This window comes from Apus apus, chromosome 3 (assembly GCF_020740795.1).
Source record: "Apus apus isolate bApuApu2 chromosome 3, bApuApu2.pri.cur, whole genome shotgun sequence".
Taxonomy (NCBI): Eukaryota; Metazoa; Chordata; class Aves; order Apodiformes; family Apodidae; genus Apus; species Apus apus.
This window is the reverse complement of record NC_067284.1, coordinates 16535364-16562236: the sequence shown is the minus strand read 5'-3', so window position 1 is coordinate 16562236 and position 26873 is coordinate 16535364. Positions and strand designations below refer to the sequence as shown.

At 42.0% G+C, this 26873-nt stretch overlaps 1 protein-coding gene across 5 annotated transcripts in view; it reads left to right on the top strand.

Moving 5' to 3' along the window:
* Nucleotides 1–1072: 1072 nt before the first annotated feature.
* MYO6 (myosin VI) overlaps nt 1073–26873 on the top strand; it is a 113693-nt gene continuing 87892 nt past the window's right edge. For all 5 annotated transcript variants that reach the window (XM_051613938.1, XM_051613937.1, XM_051613935.1 and 2 more), the window contains exon 1: nt 1073–1134. The gene's annotated coding sequence lies outside the window, so the exon portion shown is untranslated. The remainder of the gene's footprint in view (nt 1135–26873) is intronic.

The following is a 26873-nucleotide window of genomic DNA, read 5'->3' as shown; positions in this document are numbered from 1 at the left end:
TAAGAATTCCATGGTCATCAGGTGAACAGCAAAGAGGACTTGCACATGCAGTTAGGGTCATTGTGCCACTTGTGAAGTGTTGCTCGGAGAGAAGTGTTTTCGGGAGAGCTGACAAACCAGCAGGCAATGCCAGGAATGAATGCTTGTAAAGCAGAGGAACAGGGAGGTGACACAAAGCTGCAGCACAGCTGGTCGGGGAGGGGCAGCTGTGGGTGCCTCCGTGACTGAACATGATGCAACGCTGCCCGGTTGTGCCGCTCTCCTGAGCCACAGCAGCGCACAAGCCGCTGGGATGAAGAGCGGGGTGTAGCCATGTGCCAGTGAAATCCCGGAGTCCCCCTTGGCGGCCAGCAGGAAGGCCAGATGGCACCTCTTGTGGGAGCCGCGAGGTCAAAGGGGACGGGGCTGGGGCAGGACGCTGCTGTTCCCCCGCCGAGCAGGGGCAGGACCATCACTGCTCCCCCCCGGGTACCGCCTGGCAGGGCCGGGTGTCCGGGCACCGGGGGGCCAGGGCAGGGACACCAGGAGGGCTCAGCAGAAGGAAACGGGGGGGAAACAATCTCTGACTTCAGGGGTTTGCTGCGGCAGGAGAGCTGCCACCGGGGTAGCGTTAATCGAGACAAAGGAAACCCAAAACCTCACCCTTCATTTTAAATGAATTGGTTAAAAAAAACCCTAAAAATAATAATTAAAAAAAAAATCGGAAAACCCCAGCCTCTCCCAGAACAAGGACGAGCCCGCCCCAAGCAGGGCATGTCCCCAGACCAGCCCCTGGGGCAGCACCTCCGCTGCGGGGTCGCACCGCCCGCGGGTCGCCAGGCGCGGCCCTGCCCGCTCCGGCCGGTGCGGCGGGGAGTGCCGGTGAGGAGGGCAGGCCGGGCTCCCCGCCCGGCAGGGTGCGGAGGGCAGGCCGGCCCAGCCCGGCAGCCGCCGCGGCCTCTCCCTCCCCCTCCCACCGCCCTCGCCGGAGCAGCCCCCGCCCCCGGCCGGCCCTTGTGGCGCTGACGTGCCGGGCGGCCGGGCCGGCCGGGCCGGGGGGCGGTGCAGCGCAGCGCAGCAGCCGCGGCGGCAGGGCGGGCTCTGGGGCGCCGAGCGCGGCGGCGGCAGCAGCAGCAGCAGCAGGGGAAGCGTCAGGTAAGGACGCGGCGCCGGGCGGAGCAGCAGGCCCCTCGGCCTCCCCCGCCGCCCCCCGCGTCTCCCTGCCGCCCGGCGGGGCGAGCCGGCCTTCTGGCCTGGCTGCGCCGCGCTGTCCCGCTGCCTCCCGGGTCGGCGCCGCCGGGCCCGCCGGCAGGTGCGATCGGCTCCCGGCGGAGGGTTCGGGGAGAGGCCAGGGACGGGACGGGCCGGGCGCGGGAGGGAGTTGGGGGAGCCGCTGTCGCGCCAGGTCGCGCTCACCTGGCAGCCGCGGTAACGAGCGAGACGCGTTCCCGCCGCCGTGGCGGCTGGAGGTGCGTCCTGGCAGCGGGGTCTGTCTGCGGGGTCTGCGGGGTCTGCGGGCGCGGGAGGGCCGGTGGCTCCCGGGGAGCGAGCTGCTGGTGCGGGGCGGGACCGGCCGAGCCCCGCGGCGTGAGGGTCCCGGGCAGCCCTCGGGGGGTGCGCTGTGCCTGGACCTCCCGAGTGCTGCTGGCACGGGGTAAGGGAGTTCTCGGTTTTCCCTCTCTTCCTTAAATGAACTGTCGTGGGAATTCCTTTCCTGTGCCGTTTTGGTTTGGTTATTTTGTTTTGGGTTTTTTTTTTTGGTATCATCCTCTTTAAAAAAGAAAAAAAAGTGTCGTCCCAGCTGAGTGTCAGCTGAGCGCCTCTCCTTGTTTCAAAAACGTTTCTGTGCTGGCAGGATTGCCCTTGTCATGGAAAAGAAATCTTCTACAGCCTTTGCACAGTACGACCAGGAGCGCAGCGGGAACGCATCTCCTCTCGGAGTGTTTCTCATGGAAGTGCTTTTGCAGGCTGCATCTTTGGAGGAGGGCAGTGTGATGTGCTGCCCCAAACCGATACCCAGTTACTGTAACTTGCATTCATTATTGAATGGAAAAACTTGAAAGGGTTTGTCCCCCTAATGGGCCATCACTTGAATGCAACTTGCAATGCAGCATATTTATTGTTGATGCTTGCCTGATACTTGGCCCTCAGATTCCTAACCAGCAAAGCCTAATGCCACCAAAGGCCTGGAAAGTTGAGATAGCTTAATTAACAGGCTACAGGCTGTGTAAACAGAAGGTTGTTACCTGTTACTTCATCTCGGTATTGCTGATTGTCAGCCCTTTTATATGAAAGTGGAGAGAAGCAGTATGTTCTGACTTGCGTTCTGTCTCTCTCTCAGAAGGAAAGGACCTTTGAGGTGATTTAACTTCTTACAGTTGAGTTGGCATTGCTGGGCTGCGGAGCAGCCTATGAACTGGGTTCACAGCCATCAAAGTACAAAGGTTGGCCACGGGGCTGGGTCTTCCTGCTGTTGCAAACGTGACAAATTAACAGGGTAATGATGAACTTGTGAGTTAAATATCTTATTTGTTCTTTTTCTTTTCAAGGAGTGTTAGGGGAAAAAAAGCCTAATAGCAATAGAAATTTTTAAAATTATCCTGGTACAAATATAAAAGTATAAGCAAATGTCTTCTCACAATATTTGTTTAAATATCATAAACTTGGGCTAATTTACAAATTCACTATGAAGTGTACAGTTTATAAAATAACTGCAAAAGACAAATCTGAGTATTGACATAGAAGAGTAAATATCCAGGTGGTCAGAGCACAAGTTAGAAACCTTTGCCATGTTGTTTTTACTAAGGTAGAAAGTAGGATTTAGCTTGCTGGTATTTTTAGTGGATGTGTTTTTAATGTGTAAAAGTTAATAAACTATTTAGTGACTGTACAATTATGCCGTTGACTGTGAAGGTCCAAAGACAGCAGTGCAAACATAAAGGCAGTAAAGTTTGCTGCAAGGCTTAATAGCTTTCTGAATTAAAACCGTGTCAGTATTAGCTTGCAGCAATTGTAAGTAAGTGGAACTAATTTCTCCGCCCCCATATTTCTAGCCTGGGTGGGCATTCATGAATAGTCTGCGCTAAGTTCTGTGTCCTTCAGGATCCAGGGTCACAGTGTGCCTTTGTTTTGATACTGGGTCAGTATTTTGACCCATTAACCACAGTGTTCTCATAAGCGAGATGAAGTAGTACTTCCTTGTGCTTGGTCTGCAGGGCTGGAGAAGGCTTTGTGACCCAGTCTAACCCTTATATTTTCTTGGGGTTTGATAACAGCTGTCTGAGGACAGCTGTGAGGTTTTAAAATTTTGATGGTCTCATGAGTGATGTGGCAAAGTTGAGTAGGGACTTTTTATTGGTGCTCTCTGTACAAAATGTGGAAATGTGAGATTAAGGTGGCAGGTTCAAAACAAACAAAAGAGTGGTGTGTTGGTTTTGTCCCAGTGTGTGGTTAGTTAAGCTTTGGAAATCCCTTCTGAAGCATGTGGATATTCAAAGTTTACAGGGACTTGAAAAGCAGCTGAACGAATTAGTGGAAGAAAAATCCACTAAGGCTTACTTGTACAGTGTCTTCTGTAGCTCAGAGAGTCGCTGAGCTGCAGTTGGAGCCTGGGAGAGTGTACTGGGAAAGTAACCGTGAAGTATTTACCAAATTCTTATATCCATTTCAGACACTGGCTACTGCAGGCAGCACACTGGAGACAACAGGCCTGCCGTCTGACCCAGTAGGACTGCTTTTAGGAAAATTATTTATTCATCTGAAGTGTTTGAGAACAGCTGAGCCAAAGGGACCAGGTCTAGAGATATTAACTCTGGGTGATTAATCTCATGAAGTGATTATGAGTTGCCATCAAACTGCAAAGTCAGCTCAAGTGGTGCTGGGGGCAGTTCTGGCACTTTAGTATTTGATGTTGTCATTGATGTCTTTGATCAACAGAATTAGCACGAAGTCTGAAGGAGACCAGGGAGGGGTTTCAGGCCCTAGTTTTGATGCTCTGTTTTGGAAGACAAGAGGTTTTTGATATATTCAATGGCTGTATTGATATTGATACTGTCTTCAGGAAGGAGATCCCATAGTGCAGATAAAGTCAACTTGGCAGTAGCACCATGGAAGCAGATCTGAGGGTTATGGCAGATTATGATAAGCAGTGGGATTCAGTACTGTTGAAGTTTATAATTTGACTTTTCATACTAGTGAATCTTAAGTTAACAGAATAGTGTGTTCAGCTTTTGCCACAGCCCATTAAGTAAGAAATCCAGATGTCTCAATCTGACAGAAATGGTCATCAAGGCTTAGGAAAAAGCATCATCTGCAGAGATGACGTGTTTGGAAAGTATGTTCTACAAAGGCTAGACAAGCTCAGTTCCAGCAGAAAGGATGAGGGGACAAGAAGATACCACAGTCTTAAATTAGTGAGAAGTGGTCTGTGTAAACTAGAGTGTCCCAAAGTTTGATGTAGTTCTTAGGAACTGTTATACTTTGGAGAAAACTGGAACAAGCTGAGCTGTGCAATCTCCTTTTTGTGAAGGTTTTTAAAAGTCAAATAGGACTTATGTTAAGGATATATTAAGGCTTTCCTCGTGACTGTTTTACTTGTTCTTTCACAGAGGGTTGAACTTGATGATTATTTCAGGTGCTGTCTGTATTCTGGCCTGAGTTGCTGTGGAAAAAGTAGTTTTAGTGCTCAGAAGAAATACTTTTTTTTTTTGTGGCAAAGACCTAGAATCTTTCAGTTATTGCTGATCATCTGATGTTACAGCTCAACATGTCTGATTTTAAAATAGTGTTGAGGCAAACTGCTGCATTCAACGGCAAAACGTTGTGGTTTAGGAGTGTAGCCTGTAATCCTGTAGGAAATGTAGGTGCAGGATCATACTGTGATTTAAACTAGGGAAATCAGAGGGATAAAACCTGAGGTATTCATCATCTATTGTAGTTTATACTGTATGTGGCATCATAAACTATGTCCAAATGTTACAGCATCTTCTGTTCTGAAAGATTTTTAAAGAACTCTCAGGCTATTTAAAAAAAAAAAAGAAATTGGATTAAAAAAAAAAAGTAATCAGACTTGTTAAGTAGTGTGTGTTTCTTTACATACCCTCATTTTGAATCTATATTTTAAAGTACACGTGGGCAAATAAAAATGACTTCACATTTTGTCATGGTTTAACCCCAGCTGGCAACTCAGCCCCACAAAGACACTCTCACTCCCCAGTCAGGCGTGATGGGAATGAGAAGGGTAAATGTGAGAAAGAAAACTCATGGATTGAGATAAAGACAATTTAATAGGTAAAGCAAAAGCCCTGTGTGCAAGTGAAGCAAACCAGGGGATTAATTCACTGCTTTGCATCAGAAGGTGTTCAGCCATGTCCAGGACAGCAGGACTCCATCACACCTAATGGTGACTAGAGAAGCCAAACACCATAACTCTGAGCTTCCTTCTTCTTCCCCCAGCTTTATATGATGAGCATCATATGGCATGGAATATCCCTTTAATCAATTGGGGTCAGCTGTCTCAGCTGTGTCCCCTCCCAGCTTCTTGTGCAGCCCCAGCCTACTCACTGGTGGGGATGTTTGAGGAGCAGAAATAAGCACTGTTCAGCAATAGCCAAAATGTCCCTGTGTTATCAACAGTGTTTCCACCACAATTTTAAAACAGCCCCATGCTGGTTACTGTGAAGAAAATTATCTCTACCCCAACCAAAACCAGCACTCATTTTAACATAGCATGCCATCTATTTAGGTTTTTGCTTCGCTGTCTCTTGGAGTGCCTGTGTACATTTGTCATAAATACTGGTGACTGACACGTTTTTGAAGTATTGATGGAAATTATAATAATATAAAGAAAGCAGAAAAAATACAGCTTTAGAGCTGAAATCTGTGTGTGAAACTTCTTTTGCCAAAGTATCAGTTTTGTGAAGCTAAATGAGGTATTGGTATAACTGAGGTATTGGTATAACTGAGGTATTTCATGGTTTTCCCTAGGGTTTTGATGGCAAGAACAAGACCAGTAAATCTTTAAACTCTGGTAGGATGACTTCTGTAAGTAATGACCATATAAAATTGAATGTATTTTATTGGAAAGAACATGCTAACTACATCTTTCAATAAGCAACTACCATAGAATACTGATTAAAAAAAAATAAAATAAATTTAGCCAAAGGAAGTTCTTGCTTTTTCTTTTGTTGAGCATAATGCAAAAAAGGAGCAGGGGGCATCTGGGCTGGGGAGGGCTGGTTGAGTTCGGTCTTGTTGCTGTGCCGCTTGTGGCAGCTCTAAGGCAAAAAGCCTGCTGCTACCTGTGGACTGCTCAGCATGGCCTTGTGCAGGCGGTTAGGGAGCCCCTGCAGCACCCAAACTTTTACCCAGTGAAAAGGGAGTGAGTTGCAGCCAGGCAGTGTTTGCCCTGCAGATGCAGTGCTAGCTGCAGCTCCCGTAGGCATCCTGCAGCTCCCATAGGCATCCTGCAGCTCTGCCAGCTAAATTGCAACTACTGTCAGTAGCATGGCAGGCACAAATGCTTGGTTAACATGGGTTGGTATCTGTGCTGCAGGTGGTACCCAGAGCAGTGTACCCCTGAAGCATTTATGTCAAGCCAGGGGTCTTTCCTCATCACCTGAATGCTTCTCCTTACTCTGCAAGTGAATGGATGAAGGGCAGTTTCTGCTTGCTCTAGGGACTGAAGGATGAGGCACCTGGAGTTAAACCTCACTCATGTGCAGCTCAGAGTGCTGCTGCTGCTGCACTCACCTGATCTCTGAGTGGTAAAGGCAGAAAGGGACCAGTCTCCGTACTGGGATCCAGCCCTGGCAGTGCCCAGCGGAGCTGTTGTGAGCGCTGCTAGAGCTGGTGTGGTCACATCTGTGTGTGTGTCTTTCGGGGTTTGGTCTGTTCTTAGAAAAAGCAAGAGAGAAATTCCAAGAGTCTTCAGCTGGAAGTCTTAGTGAACCCTGGATTTGTGAATGCTCAACAAAAGGCTTTTTTAACGTAGAAGAAAATTTTTCTTTGGCTTGTTTTTTTTTTGCTTTTTTTTTTTTTTTTTTGAGCAACATCCCTTGAAAAAGCTTGCTAAATTTTGTGAAGATTGTTAAACAGACAATTAAATTAAGAGTATTATCTACATAATGGATATTATTTAGTTTTGTGAACAAATTTGGTTGTTTTTGTAATTAACAAGAACTTTTGGGGAAAAAAGAGAAACAAGGAATGTAACAGTCAGTGGTTCTCAAAAAATCTCTCTGACTTCAGTAAAGATCTCTGCCTATATTGGTAGCAGCAACTTTCTGAGTTGTATCCATGTGTTTCTATAGATCCTTTAGGCCTGATCTGAAGTCGTGTCTGTATTGCTATGTTTCATATTTTGAGCAAGTCCAGCTTGTGATTTTTATGGTCCAGAACTCCATCCTGCTCATCTGCTGTGGTCTCTTTGTCACCATGACACTTGGCAAGGTTTTAGTCATCTCAGATTCGTTCTTAGTACCCTGGATCCAAAGCAACCTGACTATAAGGTGATACTGTCAAAGCAATGTTTCAGAAGAGGCTGCCCAGGGGAGGACAGTGTGTCCTTTTCCAGTCCTCTGGAATGACCCATGAAGGAGGCTGTGCCTGTGGTGGGGTGAGGACACCTCTTCCTGAGTTCCAGTCCACACTTCAGTCTTTCCTGATTTATTCAAGCGCAACCTGTCACACCGGCTATAGAATGGCAGGGGTGATAGCAATAAAAATATTTCACAAAGTCCTGTGTGGCAAAGATTGGCTATTTTGGTACATCTTATTTTTTCTCAGCTGGGTGAGCTCCGTGTGCAGGTAAGCAGAACCTGCCAGCTCTGGCTCTGCTTGTTTGAGGGGACTCACTGGAGAGCTACTCACTGTAGCTGCTCTGCTGGTTTGAGGTTTAATGATGTGTGGTAACCTCCTGTGCTGTCAGTCCTGCTTACGTACTGCAGAGTTTCCAGAGTGGGGATCAAAGCATTCAGGAATGAAGAATCTGACAAATATTTTTAATAACATCAATTTTAATGATCCTCTAGGCTTGCAGTTTTTTGAGTAGTTGAGCTGAGGTAATTGCCTGCTGGTTCCCCAAAAGAAAGGAATCTTCCCATGGCTGTACTGTCCCCACTGTTCCCTTCCCAGCAGAACCAATGGTCATTGGGCTCTTCCACACCTCCATGCAAACTGCTGGCTCTGCAGAAAGCATCAGAACCCATTGTCCTGCTCTTCTCCTTGTCCCTGTTGCAGAGGGACATCCTGCAGTTCAGAGCTTATGCAGCAGGGCAGCAGGAGCATGTAGTGAGAAGCAGAAACAAGGGGATGCAGATTAGGAGTTTACCCCTCTCAGTGTGGTAAACTGTTACACTTTCAGCTCATCCTCGCTGGGGAAACTACAGCAATTTTTGCAGTCTCTTAGACCTGTGTAACCTGTCATTGCCTCTACCAAAAGGTACATAAATGCCTCCAGTACCTCTGTGGCAGAGAGAAATCTGGACATAAAGAGTCTAAGTAAGGAATTTCAGAGTCAAAGCACTGGAACCGGAAATAATAGAACATCATGGACTTCAGAGGGCCCTAGATAACATTGACTTTTATTACTGTGTAAAGATAAGAACACTTGGGCTTAGTACATGTGGTGGTTTTGGGGGTGGAGAATTTTCTTTGTCTTTTTTTTGTTTGTTTTGTGTGGTTTTTTTCTTACTTGAGAAAGTTTATTTGCTTTATTGGCTTCTAACGAGTTTATATTTTTGCAGTGTTTGCTGATTGCTTTAAAGCCTTTGCTGTGTTCCTGCAGCAAGCCTTTTTGTCAGGTGCTTGGCTACAGGAATGGTGTTCTGCGGCATGTTGTGTATCTGTGCTGTACTGCAAGGAGTGCTACTTATGTGGACACTGCAGGGACAATGCTGTTTCTCCTTCTCTAATACTTGTTGGCTTGCATTTCAATGAGCATGCTGCCAGGCCTGTTTTCTCCTCCTCTTTTATTGTTTTGTTTGTTGGTTTTTTTTCCCCAAAAAAAATAGAGTTGCAAGCTGTGTATTCATTTGTGGGAAATACATGTGCATGTTGCATCATCACTTCATTGTCCTTGTTTGCTCTGCTGGGATAATTTCTTAGAGACTTTAATAGATTTTTATAGGTTTCTGTAGCTGATCTTCTCATAGCCATGGTTAAGAGCATTGCTTCAAATTTCAAAGCTCCTGGGAAATGAGAAATTGGGTTGTCTGTCGTGGTGTATTGAATTGAAACTGTTGCGAGCAAAGCATTTAATTGCAAGTGTTCAGAAGATACAGAAGTTTCAGAAATGGTGTGATGACCTTTGTCTTCAGTTGCCATCTCATTACTGTAATCTTGCATCCTCTCAAGCATCTGAACTTAGTCATGGTCAGATATCCAATCTCAGATTATATGGGCCTTGAGATAATGTTTGGTTCACTGCATGAAGGTCATATATTAAAATATTTTTTTTCTTGAAGTGTTTGGAGATGGATTATGGGCTTTTGAAAAACTGTTGTAACACTATAGTATTTTTTAAAATAATTTGTACAAGGACAAATTTTAAGGTTTGGTTAGGGAAAGGATGCTTTTTCAAATACATTTTATATTATATTCTGCAGGTAATCTGAAACAAATTTTAGGTCTTGTTTTATGTTTTGCTTTGAAGTTCTACATCCTTTTAAAGAAAAAGATTATTTCTTACTAACCTATGGAGAAGAATCTTGGACATGAAGTTTCTTAGTCTGTTAGCACGCTGTACAAGTCATGTCTTGCTCAAAAGGTCAGCACCCACAGAACACAGTTTTTGCAGCGCAGTAGACAAAGTAGCTGCTTTACTTGAGGCTGTAACAGTCTCTCCTATTGTAAATGAAAATACAGTCTTTCAATAATACGGCATCTGATGCGATGAATATTTCTGTGTTAAATGCTAAATTAAAATTTTATCTATTCAACACCAAAGCAGCGATGATAAATATAAATTATACTTTGACCATACACTCTTAGGGGTTTTTATACGATCTGAATAGAAACTAGAGTTTCTCTTTCAATTTAAATCCTTGCAGCCTTTCCCAACTTTTCATACATGTATGTATTTTTAAAAATATTACATCAGATATTGTGTAACTTAGAATTGAAAGTACTCTTTTAAACCAAGTGTTGCATTTCAGCTTCTTTATTTCTGTTGATACAGAGTTGTGTGTCTGTTCATGTAGCAGTCAGCCTAGCAGGGGTTTCAAGATATTAAGCTGGTTCATAGATTTTTAAATTTATTTTTTTTTAATTGTCCTTAACAGCTTCTGTTGCCAATCCTTCTGTTACGGTCCTGGATCAGTTGCTGAGCTCTGTAGGAGGAGATTTTTTTTATTCCTTTAAAAAAATGCAGTTCTATTATTTCCTGATTTATTTTTTTTTATGTTCTTTAGTAAAATAATCGGGAATTCATGTGAGTAGTAAGTACTGACTGCTTGAGTGCATCAGATGGAAGTGGAAATTTGTATGGTTTCAAAGAAACCAGCTATTTGAGATGAGTTATTTTGTGTATTAATCCTGGTTTCTTCATGAATCCCTGTGGGAGGGAAGAGGGTGGACAAAGGCCACTTTGTGCCGCTGGCATGTTTGTTGTGTGACTCTGCTGCTTTCAGGGAAGAGGGAAACTTGCAGGAGGAGGAACAGCAGTTTGAGGTGGGCTCCTTCTTAACACGTGGGGCTGAATGCCAAGGTGGGAAAGGCTGGGGAGATGAGAAGACCAAAGGGACCCCAGCAGATGCGTGAGGGAACACGTGAAGACTGTAGTGGAAGAAAAATGCTGGTTTAACTGCTTGAAGGCAAAACAGGTTATCATCAAGATTTACCCTTCTTACCGTGACAGGGCTGGACTTTAAGGCCATGTTTTCCTTTTCAACTGAAAGATGCTGCCTGATCCCAACACATGCCCAGGCACTGACCCTGGGTGTGCCTGTCACGGGTGTAAGAAGACCGCAAGGCCTTGCAATTTGGACTAAGTATTTCACCCCAAGACAGTAAAGGTTTTGGAGTGGCATCTGAAGGTGTGCTGAGGTGTGGTTAGTTGTAATTAATGAAAGCTAATTGGCTCCTGTTTTCCTAGGACTTGGCAGGTTCTCTCTAGCAGCCTCTCATTTCTGTTGGTCGTCTTTTTGCAAATGACCAAGGAATTTTGAGAGGATCCAGGTAAGAGAGGAGCCTTCTCAAAAGGATTTGTTGCTTCCTCCATTGTACATACTTTATGGAGAAATTTTAACAGGCAAGATACAGCTGGGCATGAGGCTCCTGTGGCTTTGTTTTGTTTAATTGGATCAGCTGCTCCAGTTTAAATTCATGACCTAACTTTGTGATGAACATCTTACAGGCAGGCAAGCCCACAGAACTCTAATGGGTAGTCTTCAGTTTAGCAATGAGGTAAACACATCTTTGTAATAAATGTAGGATTTTTAAAAAAATTCAATTTGACTTTTTTCAGACCTTTGCTTAAGAAAAAGCTGTGTAACTATGACACACCTGAAGATACAGGAGAACAAAGTTGAATAAAAAATAGTAGCCACATTTGCAAGAGCAACAGTTTCATGTTGTGAGGAATTAGCCTAGTGATGTTAGCAAGCATTTAAAGAAAGTTCAGTGGTTGGTCTGTGGGGCTGTTTATTTTTGAAGCTCATGTCTTAGCAGTCTTCAAGTTAACTGCTGTTGAAAAAGAAGGGTGTTGTTTTTTTCATTTTTTCTTCACATTGCCACTTTCCTTAAGCATCTCCTGCAAGTATTTGCATGATGCTGCATTTTTAATATAAGCTAAAAGCTTGTACTAGTACCTAGGGAAGTTAGAAAAACTAAAGCACCTTCTCTGTTACTGTACTTCTGTCAAGGTCTTCACACACATTTCAATACTAATAAGAAGAAAGTGCGTGAGAAAAATAAAGGTTTTTTTAAAGGTCTTCCTGTAGATGAGGGAGGATTTTCCGCTTTTTGGGTACCAGGGCTCTCCTCCAAGGGCCCCCAGCCAGCTGGGAGGGGAATGGCTTGGTGTGGAGCTCTGGTGTTTCAGGGTATAGTGAGTCATATGTGTGATGCAGACCTTGGTTTAGTGATAGTTGATACCACCTCTTTACACTGTTGGGTGTAATGGCAGTCAAATTTTGACCCAGATGCATGTGATAGTCTTCATTTGGACTTCACCAGCGTGTAAAACATAATGAATACTCCAGTATATGTTGTTAGCTTGTCACCTGAATTGGCTTCTTGGGTTGCACTGTATCTTGCCTATTCATCTGCCCGGATAATTTTGGGAGACCCACACTGCAGCAGAGGTGTGGTTGGGATCCTGGGTGCTTCAAGTGCAGGTATTTGTGGGTAGCTTCCCAAGGTTGTTCCCTCTGCATCAGACATTTTTTTCAGGATCAGCCGCTGCCCTTAAAGAAACCCTGTGTAAGTTATTCCCAGGACACCTGCCTTGCCTCTTTTTTTTTTTTTTTTTTTTTTCTTTTCTTTTTCTTTTTTTTTTTTTTTCCTTTTTTCTTCTATGTTGCTACTTCCAGGATATCCTGCCTTTTGTGCTTCACAGCTTGGTAGAAATGAGGAGGATTTGCATGGTGTTAGTTCTACAAATAAGCTGTGCTCTTTGTGGACTGCATATACCAAAACAGATTGCAAATGGAATTTGTACAATAGAGCAAGTAAAACTGGCTGCATCAGTACAGTTTTTGAGGATGAAAGAGATGGTGGTTTTTGTTCTACTTGCCAGTCAGGCTTAGAATCTAGTGAGAGTGGTAGTAGAGAGACACAGGGCAGAACATCTGGTGGAAACAGAATTAAAAGACTGGAAAGAGTTTTAAAATCCGTATTCTTTTCTGTTCTGCTTTTCCTTTTTTGAGGATGACCAACATCATGCCAGTAAGCTCTGTAGTGATGATGGCTGTAATTACTTGGAAGCTGTCAACCTACAATTAACCCTGCCTGAGGTTGAGAGGGTGACGTGGAGGACACATTTGCTGTGGGGAACACTCCTCTCATGGCAAGCCTTGCTGGTGTGTGCCCAGCACAGCCTGGGAAGCCCTGCAGTAGAACGTGCTTGCTCCCCATGCGAATCATCAGGAAGGAGCATTTCTTGTTGTTGCAGGCTACTGCGAGTTGCTCCTCTGGTGGGGACTGCTTTGGCTACTCACAGTGGTGCTTGCACTGGATAATACTGCGCTGATCTCATTCTGGGTCAGCAGAAGCACTTCATCACCATCCCAAGAGCACCCTAGCAAAGAAAGCCCTATGTGCCTTTTGCCACCAAAAATGCATGTGGACTTACTAGATTCCTAGACCAAAGCAACAACCTGTTTTCCTGTTTGGGGAAAAATTGAGGTGAGGGGGAATACTATTGTACTGAGATGAAGGTTTGCTTCACAGTCTAATTTTAGGTGCCACTGAATGTGTAAGGAGGAGGCAGTTTAGATTGAAGAGCTTGAGAAGTGGAGTAACTACCAGTGGTACGAAATTGTTAATGCTGGTATTGACCAGGGTGGCTTAGGCAGAAGCAACCACGTGATGTAGGGAAAGCATGATCTGGAGCAGTGGCTGCCGAGCTGCGGACATGCTGAATGGAGGATGCTGAGAAGATGCGGTTCATCTTCAAGCAGAGCCTCGCTGTCCAGCTGGGCTCAGAGGCACGGCATTGTACAGGACCAGCATAGATACCCTGGCAGGATGGGGAGCTCTTCTGGGAGAAGGGATGAACTACAGGATACCTAGAGAAAGGAAGGGAGGTTATGTCAAAGAACATGAAAAACATTCACTACAGTCAAGGCCTGTATTGCACTGCTACAGCGGAAGGGCAGGCCAGGCAAAAAATTAGTCCTCTCTCCTATACCTCCCTTCCCTTATGGTTTTCAGTATGAAACTAGTTCAGGAGACCCACAGCAGTAAGGGCTTACAGGATGGCTGCTGTACTTGTTTGAGCACTTCCTGGGTGGCTCAGGAATAGTCTCTGAAGCCACACCTGGTGTGTTAGGGTTTCCTATGCTGTTATTACAAGACACACTCCATGTATATTTCCAGAATGATATTAAAAGCTTCTGTATCAGAAGAGGATCATCACATGGGATAGGCTGTTGGATGCTGGAAGAAATTAGTTAAATTACAGCATCCAGCAAAACCTGAATGAATTTTATAGAGTAGCAGCTGAAAAACCAAATACTCATTTGATTTTTGAAATATACTTGTGCTTCTTTGTTGTGTACTTGCATGTCAGTGAATTTTGCTAATCACTTCTAAACAAAAATAATTAAAAAATATTATCTCTTAACAGACCAGATGCAGGGTGTTTTTTGTTGTTTTTTTTTTAGCAAAATTAGATTTGTATCCTTCACAGGTTGCAATACTGGGAGGTTAGCCAGCATGGCTCACCCTTTGTCCGTGAAGGGAGTATAGGAAATGAATGTTGCTAATTGTGCAGGCATTTGAGAAGGCATTTGATTAAATTCTTGTTTTCTTTGTTTCCAAGTTATTGCAGTTATTCAAGAAGTGTGTATTTCTTCTAAGTTTGTCAGAGTAAACCTTTATAGCTAGCAAGTTCTTTTTACTAGTCACCCAAGTAAAGCAGAAACTGGAAATTATGAATTTCCTTTTAACTGAACATTGATACCAAAATGCAATGTCAGGTTGATGATTAATATTATTATTTTTCTTTCTGTGTAGTAAGAAAGACATATTGTCTGCTTCTGGGTTTTGGGGGATACTGTGGCAAAAATGTGCTCCAATTTTATAGTTCAGTCTTCTGAACTATAGTTGAGTGCTTCTTTTAAATAACCTCTATTTATTAATAGAAATAATAATAATAATAATAATAATAATTCAGACCTTGTATCCTTCAATCAATAACAGGAAACGTACATCCCTGTAATTGAAGACAGGTATGCTATTGTGGAAGGTGGAACATGAGTCATGGTAAAGAGAGGTGGAGTCTTCATTAATGTGGTGTGACAAGGGTACTGATTCATCTGTTGATGCATTTTGCAAAATGAGTCTGTTAGTTGGTTGTTTCTTTGTTTTGGCTTGTTTTAGTTCAGTGGATTGTTAGTTGTGTCAGTAGGGCTGTTTTGTACTATCATCTTACTCTTTTTGAACTCAGTTAATGTTGAGTTCTTCACTCAAGACTTTATGTAGGTCTCTGGAAGGTGACTGAACTCTATGTATTTATTGCTTTGTCTGTGTCAGCACCAAAGGAATGGAGCTTTTCTGGGTTCCTGAGGAAGTGCTTGACTTCAATTAACCCTCTAAGCTCTTAACTGTAGTCAGATTTATCTCTGTTCTACACATAATAGTTTCTTTTACAGTGTTTTGAATAGTTTCTAAGATGACCTTAAAAGATCACTAATCATATGATGCTGTAAGACAACAGTACTTAGAAGCTTTTTTTAGTTTTCTAGTTCCCATGAATAATTCCAGACGCAAAACCTCTTCCCTGAGGAAGATTTTTACTCCAGAGAGGAAATACAGGAAATCGATGAGGAGCTTAGTATTAACCCCCTCTGTCCTTCCAAGGAGGTACTCAGATCCTTAAGTGGCTTGACGAAAAATCCGTCATGAATGCAGATTTGAAATATTTCTATTTGCAATGAGAAATCTGAACTGGTCATATCTGATTTTTGTGTAGAATTTCCCGACCACTGTAATTTAAGCTCCTATGGAGCTCAAATGTTGAATGAATTTACAAAAAAAAAAAAGGTATACGGACTGTGTCTGTAATAAATATATTTGCTGGAATACTGAAATAGAGTGCTTGAGTGAACTGGCGTTGGAGCATTGTAGACCAGAACTACAGGAAGCTGAAGAATATGCTTTGTAAAGCCCTGAATAAGCAAGTCATTGGGTTATCTTCATATGGGTTCATTGATAAGTTAGTTTCACATGATCCCAGTCTTTCCTTCAATAGCAGCACATTCTCTTCTGCATCTTTGATGTCTGTCTGGTTTAGAGTTTTATTTTTCATCCTTTAATAATATAAAAAGTGAGGGACTGTTTTGTGGTTTACTGTTTGGCAGTTGACAGTGAGGGTCTTGCTTGAAATCACAAATGCATTAATTGTTTTTATCATCAGGATTTTGTGTGTGACTTTTTGAACTGTCTGACAGACCTTTTGATTGACATTGTTGATGTTTCTGAGTACTTGAAATATCTGCAAATGCTGAAACCAGCCAGGAATTGACTCTCAAGTGTTTCTGGCAGAAGGCACTACCACTTATCTTGGGCTATGTCTGTATGTGTACTGAAAATAAATAAAAAAGGCAGCTGCTTTGCAGACTGGGTGTCTTGCAAACCAGACTGAGAAGTATTGAACTATGAACTAGGAAGAAAACAAAATCTATTCCTAATTTAAAATCTCTGTTATTGGTTAAAATCAATTTTACAATAGATTTTCAAAGTGATTGATGGTCTTTGTATTTGAAATAGTACCTGTGGTAAGTCTGTGTGGCCCCTGTTTCCAGTGACTATGTATTACAGCTTTTTCTGCTAGATTGAAGACTCCTGTTATTCTGTTTTCCAGGTAAATATTGCATATATTTAACCTGTTATTACATTATAGTTAGCTTTTTTGTTTGGCAAAGGGTTTTTTTTTAAACTTCATGGAAATTTTGTGTGGCTGATACTGAGCATATAGAGGAAAGTTGTGAAAGTATAGAAGAAAATACTTTGTCTTGGACTTGGAAAAACAAGAGGATGTGTCTTCAAGGTTGGAAATTAATCCGTTTTTTAGTGGGAAGGATTTTGAAGCTATTCAGTTAGATTGAGTTAGAATTGGAGGAAGACTTTAAACATGCTGCTCTTGATCACAGAAGATGTTTGAATTAAAATACCTAAATCTTCTTACATTTTTTTATCTCTGAAGCACGCTTAAGAACTATTTCACATTATCCTCTTCTCTAATTGATTAACTGGATAATAGGTTTAAATGTGACAAATAGCAAGACACATGGATTCTATAGCAATTGATCTAATTAAGTTTGTTTTTTCCTCTTGTGTCATCTAGGTGAATACTAATGGTGTATAGTCAGTTGGATTAAATTGGGTTGTGCCTGTTTCTTGGAAATGGTGTTGAGAAAATTAGAAATTTCTTCAATAATTAAATAAAAGTACTTAGTGCAAACAGCTGTTCATTGCATTTCTGCTCCACCTATACCTGGTCCTTCTTGTTCGTTTAGACAATTTCATTTGATTGCCTTTCTTGATGGCCTCTATGTCAAGTGTATCGATTGCACTTCATTTGTGCAGATGTGGAGCTGGTACATGGTTTGAATCTCTGAAGTCAGCTGCAGAGTTTCTTGTCACTACCTCCAATAACAATTTAGTGTTTTTGATTTCTGGACACCCTGAAGTTTCTCCTGGGCACCTGGGCTACGGGTAACATCAGCAGAAGAAGGCGAGAAGACCTGCTGACTTTTCAAAAATACTGAACAAAATCTTCAAAGCTATGGAAAAGCCTTTAGATTTAGAAATGTCTGAGTTTTAAACCTGAATCATTAAGAAAATACCATTAATTATTGTTTAAGATATTCTTCATATTTTGGCATCAAATATTTTGCTTTTAGTAGAGGGAAACTGATATAATCATAGAATGCCAGGTTGGAAGGGACCTCAAGGATCATCTGGTCCAACCCTTTCAAGTAGGAACATGGTTTAGATGAGATGGCCCAGCATCCTGTCAAGCTGAGTCTTTAAAAGTGTCCACTGCTGGGGAATCCACCACTTTCCTGAGGAGATTATTCCAGTGTCCGACTGTTCTCATAGTGAAAAATTTTCTTCTGATGTCCAACTGGGATCTCCCCAGGAGTAAGTTGCACCCATTACCCCTCATCTTTTCATGTGACTCCTTGTAAAAAGGGAGTCACCATCTTCTTGGTAGCCACCCTTTTAAGTATAGGAACATGGAAATCAGGTCTCCCCTAAGCCTTTTTTTTTCAAGGCTGAACAAGCCCTGTTCTGTCAGCCTTTCCTTGTATGGCAGGCTGCCCAGTCCTTTGATCCTCTTTCTGGCCCTTCTCTGGGCCCTCTCCAGCCTGTCCACATTTTTTTTGTATAGTGGGGGCCAGCACAGTTTTCTAGCTGTAGCCTGACAAGCACTGAGTAGAGCAGGATGATGACTTCTTTATCTCTGCTGGTGATGATGCCCTTGTTGGTGCAATCTAGCATCCTGTTGGCTTTCTTTGCCACTGCAGCACACTGTTCACTCATACTGAGGTTGTTGTGCACCAGCACCTCCAGGTCCCTGTCCTCAGAGCTACTCTTTAACCAAGTGGATGCCGGTCTGTGCTGAAACCCTTGGGTTATCTTTTTCCAGGTGCAAGACATTGTACTTGTCCCTGCTGTGTTTCATAAGGGTGGCTCTCCATTCTGGAGTGTCTACTCCTCCACTGAACTTGGTGTTGTCTGCAATCAACTTGGTGTCATCTTTTATGTCTAAGAAAGGATTGTATGTTCAAAATTAATAAAGTAAGTCTGCTTGAGCTTTGAGTTACAAGTTAATTCATTTTTGTATCTTAGAAAAGGCAGATAGTTGGTCTGTATTTGTTCTTTTCTCCTGTGTACTTCACACCATTGCATCTGTTTTCAGAGATGTAGAGAGCGAAGATAACAAGTTGCTGTTGCCTCAAGGAGGAGTTTCTGCTCTCATGTCCCCCTTCACATGGATATACTTCCTATATTCTGCCTTATGCTGGTAGTGGAACTCACCCATCTTTTTGAACTAGGAGGAATTCGAGTGGATTAAACCCTGCACTTTGACAGAGATACTTTTCTGCTGTTGCAGTGCAGCGACCGGGCTTGCAGGCGCCAGGACTGGTGCTGCCTGAGTTGGGGAGGAGGGGACTGGGAAATTAGACTTTTGTCCCTGGGGCAGTGAGCTGTTAAATCACCTCTTGATGGGCTGTGAGTGGGGCATTACACAGTGAGTAAGGGGCCTGAATTGCCCTGGCTGGGAGGTTTTACTTGTTTTTTTGGTGGAGGTATCTGCGGTTTGTGGGAAGAGTAACATTGCACTTCCATTTGGGAACTTGAAAGTTCTGTGGGTGAGCCTCGCTCACCTACTCACACACATACTCCTCGAGGGTATTTTTAATAATGCCTTCTGGTGTGTTTTTAAAACAATTTGGATTTACATTTTATATATTGCCCATAAATGAAAGAAAAGCTAACTTTTTATAATGTGATGTTAGAAAAGAAGCAGAAATTTCAGTACATGATTATAGCTGCACAACTGCAAATGTTAGCTGTGCTTTTGGCTTAAAGCCCTAATTCAAAACTCTCCTCTCTGACAAGCAGGAGAAAGATTAATCTCTTCTGGAGAGAGGAATCCATACCCCAGTTTCAGACAAAACACAATGATTAAACTTATTTGTAGGCTGAATAAGCACAAGCCTTTGTTCGGGAGAGCTGAACAGTGTTATGTTAAAACATGCAGGAACAGGACTTACTCGCATTCCTGTTGCTGCTGCTTCCAGGTTTCCAATCCACAGCATCATCTGACAGGGAGCTGATGGTAGGTTACCAGCTGAGCATGTAAGTATTTTACTTTGGGACCTGCTTGATTAGACAACACTATCTTTGGGTGTCCTCCCACAGTCAAGGTGAGGGGCTGCTCGTTGGAGCTGGGAAAAGCTGCCTGGTGGTGGCTCACAAGCTGGGGACTGCTGGATTGCCTTGGGACAGTTAAGAGGGAACTGGAGATAATTTTAATCATGCTTTGTTTTTAGAGAGCAAGATCACTACAATTATATAGTCTGAGGGGAAAACTCATTTTGGCTGGTGTTTGAACTATTTTTTTTAAAAGAAGTATACATGTTAAGTATTGAACTTCAGAGTTCTAAGGGAAAATCTTTTGTAGTGGGAATAGTCTGTTCTTGGGGAAGGAAGAAGGAAGAATAACTTAGCTTACATTATTTAGAAAAAAAAAAGTTATAACAAATATCTATTGGCATTTCTCATATGACCAATAATGCACAGTATTAAAAAAATAAAGCTTAGATTAAAATGGTGATAAAGTTGATGAGGTGTTTAAGGCCAGGCTGGATGAGGCTTTGGGCAGCCTGGTCTAGTGGGAGATGTCCCTTCCTTTAATGGATCTTTAAGGTCTCTTCCAACCTTAACCATTCTATGATTCTATAAAATGCAGATGAAAAAGGAGAAAAATGCCCTAAACTGGCCTGTGACTATATAGGAACAACAGTTTACAGTTTCTGTTTTTCCCCAAGCCAGGAACCATTCCCAGCCAGAAGAATGAGTAGAGGTGTGTCTCCTTCAGTGTTTTAGTTTGTCTCAGGAGCTTGCTCTTGTGAACCTCCTGGTTGTCTGCACTTCGTGCACTGCAGGTCCAGGCACCAAACTCAATCCTGTTTGGATGAAACCAGAGTGGAAGATTCTCCTTAGAAAAATACCTCATATTCTCCAGCTGTTAATTCATATTCAGTCCAGGGGCCCAGTCTAGAGCCATTTGGTACTAACTAGATTTAATAAAACCCTCAAAATGCCTCTAATATGGACATTGGGCCCTCAGTTCTGCAGCTTCACTGGGCAAATTTGCTCCTGTCTTACTGTGTTACTTGGTAACATAAATGTATCCATGAAGTTTAAAACTTATTTTTCAGATTGATATCAGAACAAGTAATGACTTGAATCAATTCTGTAAATAATATGCCCTATACTTCTGAAATTAGTCCTTTTTTGATATAATGGCTGTTATTAAAATCTGTTCAATTAGCAAAAAAAAACAACACACAAAACAGTCCCCACCAAATTAGAAGTATCTAAAATTGGCCATACAGGGTTTCTATATGACTTCTTTGGTCTAAAATGTGTGCAATTCTATTTATAATATTGTAAGAAGGGATGTAAAACAACAAAATGGAGAAGTGTCATTTAGAGTTGAAAATAATATCAGGATTTTCATTCTCATTTTTTCCTGAGATGAAAATTAATGTTGTATAATCCTAGCACTACTGTAATGCTAAATCCTTGGATAATTGTTAAAGAAAGGAAAATGAAATGGAAGCTAAACATTCATGTGATTGAAGGTGGAGAAGAGTGGTTGTGATGAGTTTCCTAACGTCTGGAGGTGTGTCCTTTGTATAAAATAATTCATACAGTCTGAAATGAAGCCTCAAATGCCATAGATAAATACTCTCATCTTCGAGCTGCCAAGTCCAGTTAGGAATAGCAGTGGCAGCATGACAGTGCTCATTCTCCCAGAAATTTTGATACAGCTGTAATTGCTGGGGAAGTTTTGAATTTAAAAACACCTGAGCCACATTATGCCGCTGAATTTACACCCTGACTAAAAGCTTTCCTTGACTCCACTTTTGGTTTCCTTGCCAAAATAAATGGGCTGTTCTTAGCATGTGACCATGATGGTTTGTCCTCTGCTTGAGCTTCTGTACAAAATTTGTAATTACGCCTAAGTGATAGTCCTGGTAGCCATGATTCTGCATGTGTTATTTTCAGTTTACTTTTATAGCAGATTTATTGAGGCCGTATGTGCCTGTGGTTCCTGCTGCTTTAGTACAATTCCCAGCCTCAGGGATGCCTGCAGAGGCAGATGTGCAGAGACAGTGTGTCCACTTTATTGTCCTTGCCAGAGACTTGCTATTGAAAGCCTTAAAGCTACCCTAGATTTCTTCTGAAAGATGGATTTGGCCAAACCGGGTCTCTTGTATAGGTTTTGTAACACTTTGACAGAAAATTAATAATTATTTTTGGGATAATGCTGGTTGGTAATTTTTAGTCAATGTTGACTTTAACAGAATCTTTTTGGCAGGGATGCACTTTCCTGTGGCATTCCTGTTTAATAAATAACGCTGTGTGTTGAGGGTGGTGAGTAGTGTTCAGATTATATATCTGAGCTTTTAAAATGAGTAATTTATATACAATTTAAATTTTATCTCAGTCTTCTGCCTTAGATCTTCTAACCATTTTCTGAACAAGAAATCAGCATTATGTTCTTGAGCTGGATTTCTTGTAACTCGTCGTCTGTAAAAGTATGAAGCTGTGGGAGCTGCATCAGTTACTTGCTGACCCAGCAGTAAAAAAAAACCCAGTCTGTCTGACAGGAGTACATTTGTCTTAGGTTGTTGCAAAATCTTAGCAAAGATTAGCTGTGATCCAGAGTCTATATTCTGCTTGGCCTCATACCTAGGTATAGGGATGCCCAGGACTTTCTCAAACTTTAGAAAGACTTAAATGACCTACCCAAATGAGAGAGTTGAGCTGTGGTCAGGATGTGGCTAATATGAAAGTTTTCATGGCCTGCAGTTTTCCCTTCTGCTGAGATCCTGTTGCTAATGTAGATTTGTCTGTTGCTGCTGTTCAGATGCATAGCCTTTCCAGCACTGAAAATACAAAGTCTACTGGAAAAGAACAAGCATTAAAGGTTATTTTAGAATAATAGAATGGTTTGGGCTGGAAGGGTCCTTTAAAGATCATCTAGTCCAGTCCCTCTGCCATGGGCAGGGACATCTTGTGCTAGATCAGGTTGCTCAGAGCCCCATCTAATCTACCGTTGAACATTTCCAGGGATGGGGCTTCCACAGCTTCTCTGGGCAACTTGTTCCAGTGTCTTACCACCCTCACATGAAAGGGTTTCCTTCTAATGTCTAAGTTAAGTCTCCACTCTTCTTGTCTGTCACTACAAAAAATCCCACTCCAGCTTTCCTGAGGGCCCCCTCACGTACTGGAAGGCTGCAACAAGGTTTCCCTGGAGTCTTCTCCAGGCTGAACAAACCCAAATCTCTCTGTCTTTCTGCATATGAGAGGTTTTCCAGCCCTTGGATTCTTTTTATAGATTTTCAGTGGATTTTATTATTAAAGTGTATGATCCAGATATTTTTTTTTGAGATGGAGGTAGTGTAGCTGATTCCTTTGCAATTACTGTCCGTTACTAAAATTACTGTTTGTACATTCTTCCCTCATAATAAGGGACCCATTATACTCATCTCCCCAAGAAAACTGATGGATTTACTGACAAAACATATTCTGTGTCACTTTCTCTGGGTAGCTCTGAATAGTTCTTTTTTGTTCTTTACAGTTGATAACTGTCTTAAATGGCTGTCATGCTCTTTCATGTGAAGACAAAGCTTTCAGTCTCATCCTGCACGTTTTCTTTAGACTAGATTGAGTAAATCTGGACAAGAATCTTGCTTTTTTTGAGTTACCTGTTTCTGAAAAGGGGGTTTCTCCTCAGTTCCTTATGATCTGTAGAAAGTTGTCTGTGTTTCAGCTCATCACCTAGAAATTACACCTGTACTTCTAGTAGGAAGTGCAAGCTGATATGAAGAGATGAAAAAGGAGGTGGCACCTGATTATGTAAGCATTTTTAGGAGCTAATTCTGTTTCTGAAAGAATGACAGCTTCTATGCAGAGAGGGATGACAGTAAACATTTATTGGATTGTACCTGTTAATCTACAGATGCTGACTGTCAATAGTTTCTAGTATTTTCTCCTTTAATAAAGGGGAAAAATCAAAGTTAGTACTCTTTGGCAACTGCTGGTTTACTTGATATTTGTTATATTCTGGTAGTAAGACAGAAAGTACAGTTGTCTTTTTACCTGTCCAACCTCTCTGCAGTGGCCTGAGGTCAAGCATCTGAGGTTTCCTGCAGATCCTTTAGCAGCCTTTGATGCTGCTGTCTGTAATGCTTCGTTTATTTGATATAACTTGGATCCTGGCTGAGTATATATTCTTATTTTTCTAAAATATGAGTTCCATTTTCACTCTGATATGTACCAGGAAGTGGTGTTTGGCAGTGTTTTCTTATTGCTGGACTTTAAAAACAAATCATAATGCAAATGTGCCTCTCTGTTCTGTTATTTATAGACATACGTATTTGTCAAACTGATAAAACCCAGTGCAGATTGCTTTCTTGCTTATCTCTGTATTTACTTATTTACTTAGTTTTACTTTATTACACTGCAGTGAGAGGGTTATACAGTTAAAGTTCAAAACTCAACAGGACACGTGAGTTCAGGGAAGTGTCTGGAGTTGTGTGTTGATCACCCCCAGAGTACTTCCAAAGCATTCACAAGGACAGCCGGGGAGAACAAAGTTACTGAGAGGCTTAAGGTTATGATTCAGCTCTTAACTTTCTCTGTTGGAACTGTAGAGTGGGCTAAGTTTGACTCATTTAAAAATACAAAATGTATGGTATTGTCACTAGTTAGTGTAGGCTTTCTTCTCAGGTATTTTTCTGAAGAATTAGTTAATTTGCGGAGAGTTCTTTAATTGCTGATGAATTACCACATTTCAAAAGCACTCAGAAGGTTTATTTGGTGGTGGTTATTTTTTTCGTTGTTGTTGTTTGGGTTTTTTCCCCCCTTTCTTTGTGTGTGTGTGTGTTTTAATGTTGTTTTTTTAAATTATTTTTATTTTTTCTTAAATTGGTGCTTAGAAATATGCTTCTGATTTTCTTGTGAGGCGATCAACTTAGTTGGGTTTATCTGTGTTCTTGGGAGTTTACTGGGATCCAGTCTGCCTCAGCCTCTTTCCTAATCAGCTTGGCAAAAGCTGTTTCAAAATGGAGTATATACTTGTTTTAACTAGTGTGAACCCCTGCTGCTTCCACAAAGTTTTGCTTTTAGCCAACATTGATGGTCTACAGAAGATTAAAATTCCAGGGTCCCAATTACTTATCATAATGTGGAACTTCTACATTTCAGATTATGTGTTAGTGCAGAGATATTTATATATCAACCAATATTTATGATACGTGATAGCATTTCCTTTAAGTGTTTGAGAAGCAAAAAGAAGGACTATTTTTTTGTTTTCTATTTGTGTCATCTGATTTGCTACTTTCTGTGCTGGAAATTAGGTCCCTTGTATTTGGTTGACTTGATGCTCATTGGTACCTTTTGTTTTATCTTGTATTCAGAGCTCAAACGGAAACCGATGGGTAGTCTTGAAAGAGAATAAACACTGCAGTTATTTTATTAGGTCACCTGAAGATGAGCAACAGCTTGGCAGCAGGGTTCATTGGGTGGGGAAATGGGGCACTCCAATTTTATAGCAGGAAAGTATGAGATGTCGAAGAGGAATGGGTGGGGAAGACTGGAAAATGACATAACTGGAGGAGAATTTAAACTTAATTAGCTTAGAAAGAGTCATCCTCAGCCTTCAAGATGTGTTTGTTCTTTCTGATGTTTACACCTGGAAAACATGGCACAGGAGGGTGTAAGGAAATACACTGTTGAGTGCTAGGTGAAGGGGTTTGAAGTTACCTGCCCTTAGCGAGGCTGTTCCTTGGATACAGTGTAAGGTGGTGTGCCTGAGCACTGCCAGCAGCAGTCACAGTGTGGTCTCCCAGAAATGGGGATGGTTAACTCCAGAGTACACCTCAGTAGCTTTAACTACTCCACCTACGTCTACCAGAGAGTGTATCTATCTGCTCCTATGTGTTCTTTATCATGAGACTGTTTAAGATGCCTTTGATTTTTGCTTTGATGCTTTTATCTGTTTGCTGAGTTTTGCCTTGCAGTTCCTTTCTTCCCCTGTCACTGCCTGCTGGTTTCACTAGGGCTGATTTGCATAGTCTGAAAGCCTTCAGCTGGTTTGAACAACCTCTTTCAACCTTTGTCTCCTATCCATTTTGGTTTACTTCTGTTTTTCTGGTCCTCTTTTCTGCTTAGCAATGCTTCTGAAGTAGTGTCCAGACCATAACTGAGTTCTTTCTTTAATTTTAACTTCAGCTTTCTTTTTTTTTATTATTTTTTTTTTATCTTGCTGAAATTTGGCATTGTGTTTTGCTACTTTTTCTGCTTGTTGTTGCTATTACTGGCTGAGGTGTTGCTGTGGGTAAAAAATGCTTATGCAGATCCCCTTGGCATACTTATTCCTTGGTTTGTCTGGGAGCTCCACTTGGGTTATTGTAATTAACAACAATTGGGACAGAAAAATCTATTTTGTTAGAAGGAACTAAAATAGGAACAATGTTCTTGAGAGAACAGTAGCTTAAAAAGCTGGCAAAAGAACAGGAAAAGAGGAAAAGAGAGGAAATTGCTGGACCTCATTGATCCTAGTATGAATCAAGATTAACTTCTTAGCTTCAAAGTCAACAGACCACAACCTCTGTGGTTAGTTTTACAAGTTTGGAGATGTACAAAATTAATCTTGGTCTTGTATAACAGCAATTGCTGTTCAACAGATGCTGTGTAAAGAGAATACTAAAGTTTGGCAGTATTTTATAACTAGCTAGAATTTTAGAGCTACATTACTGCAAATAAGAGTGTTTCAGCCTGGCTTTTGTGGTATTCAGAGGTGGTATTTTAATTTGTTTTGATCTCATTTTGAACTGTTACAGCAGTAGGATACTACTGAATAAGTGACATCACAGGAGAGCCAGTCAATATTTGCTGTGGGGAGCGCAGGTGTGCACAGGGGACATGGGGGACACAGTGACATCAAGTGCCACAAAGGTCTTCAGTGCTTGTGAGGTCTGGCGAGGGATACATTTCCAGTTGGGCAGAGTCCACTGGGAACTAAAGTACTTGCTCTGGCAGCCCCCATTGTTAGCAGATGGGAAAACTTTCCACCAAGGTTTTGGAGCTAGCAGATTTGGTTAGGCTAAGTAAAAGTCAGATGTTGCTTTTTGGTAGATGTTAAATTCTTGAAGGTAGAGTTACTCTTAACATATTCATAGTGTCCCCAAACAGAATGTCATATCATATAAGATGATGGCTTTTTCTTTTGAAGGTCTAAGAAAATGCTTTGATACTACAGCTTGCTGAAAGCTAAATCTGTTGGCATTGATGGCAGATCAAAGCTGCTTGTTTCCTTCAATTTATTCTTCTAGGCTTTTAGAAATAAGCTTCTTCCCCCTCACCCTTCACATATCCTTGTTCCTTCTTCATGGAAGTATGTCATATCAAGGACAAACATG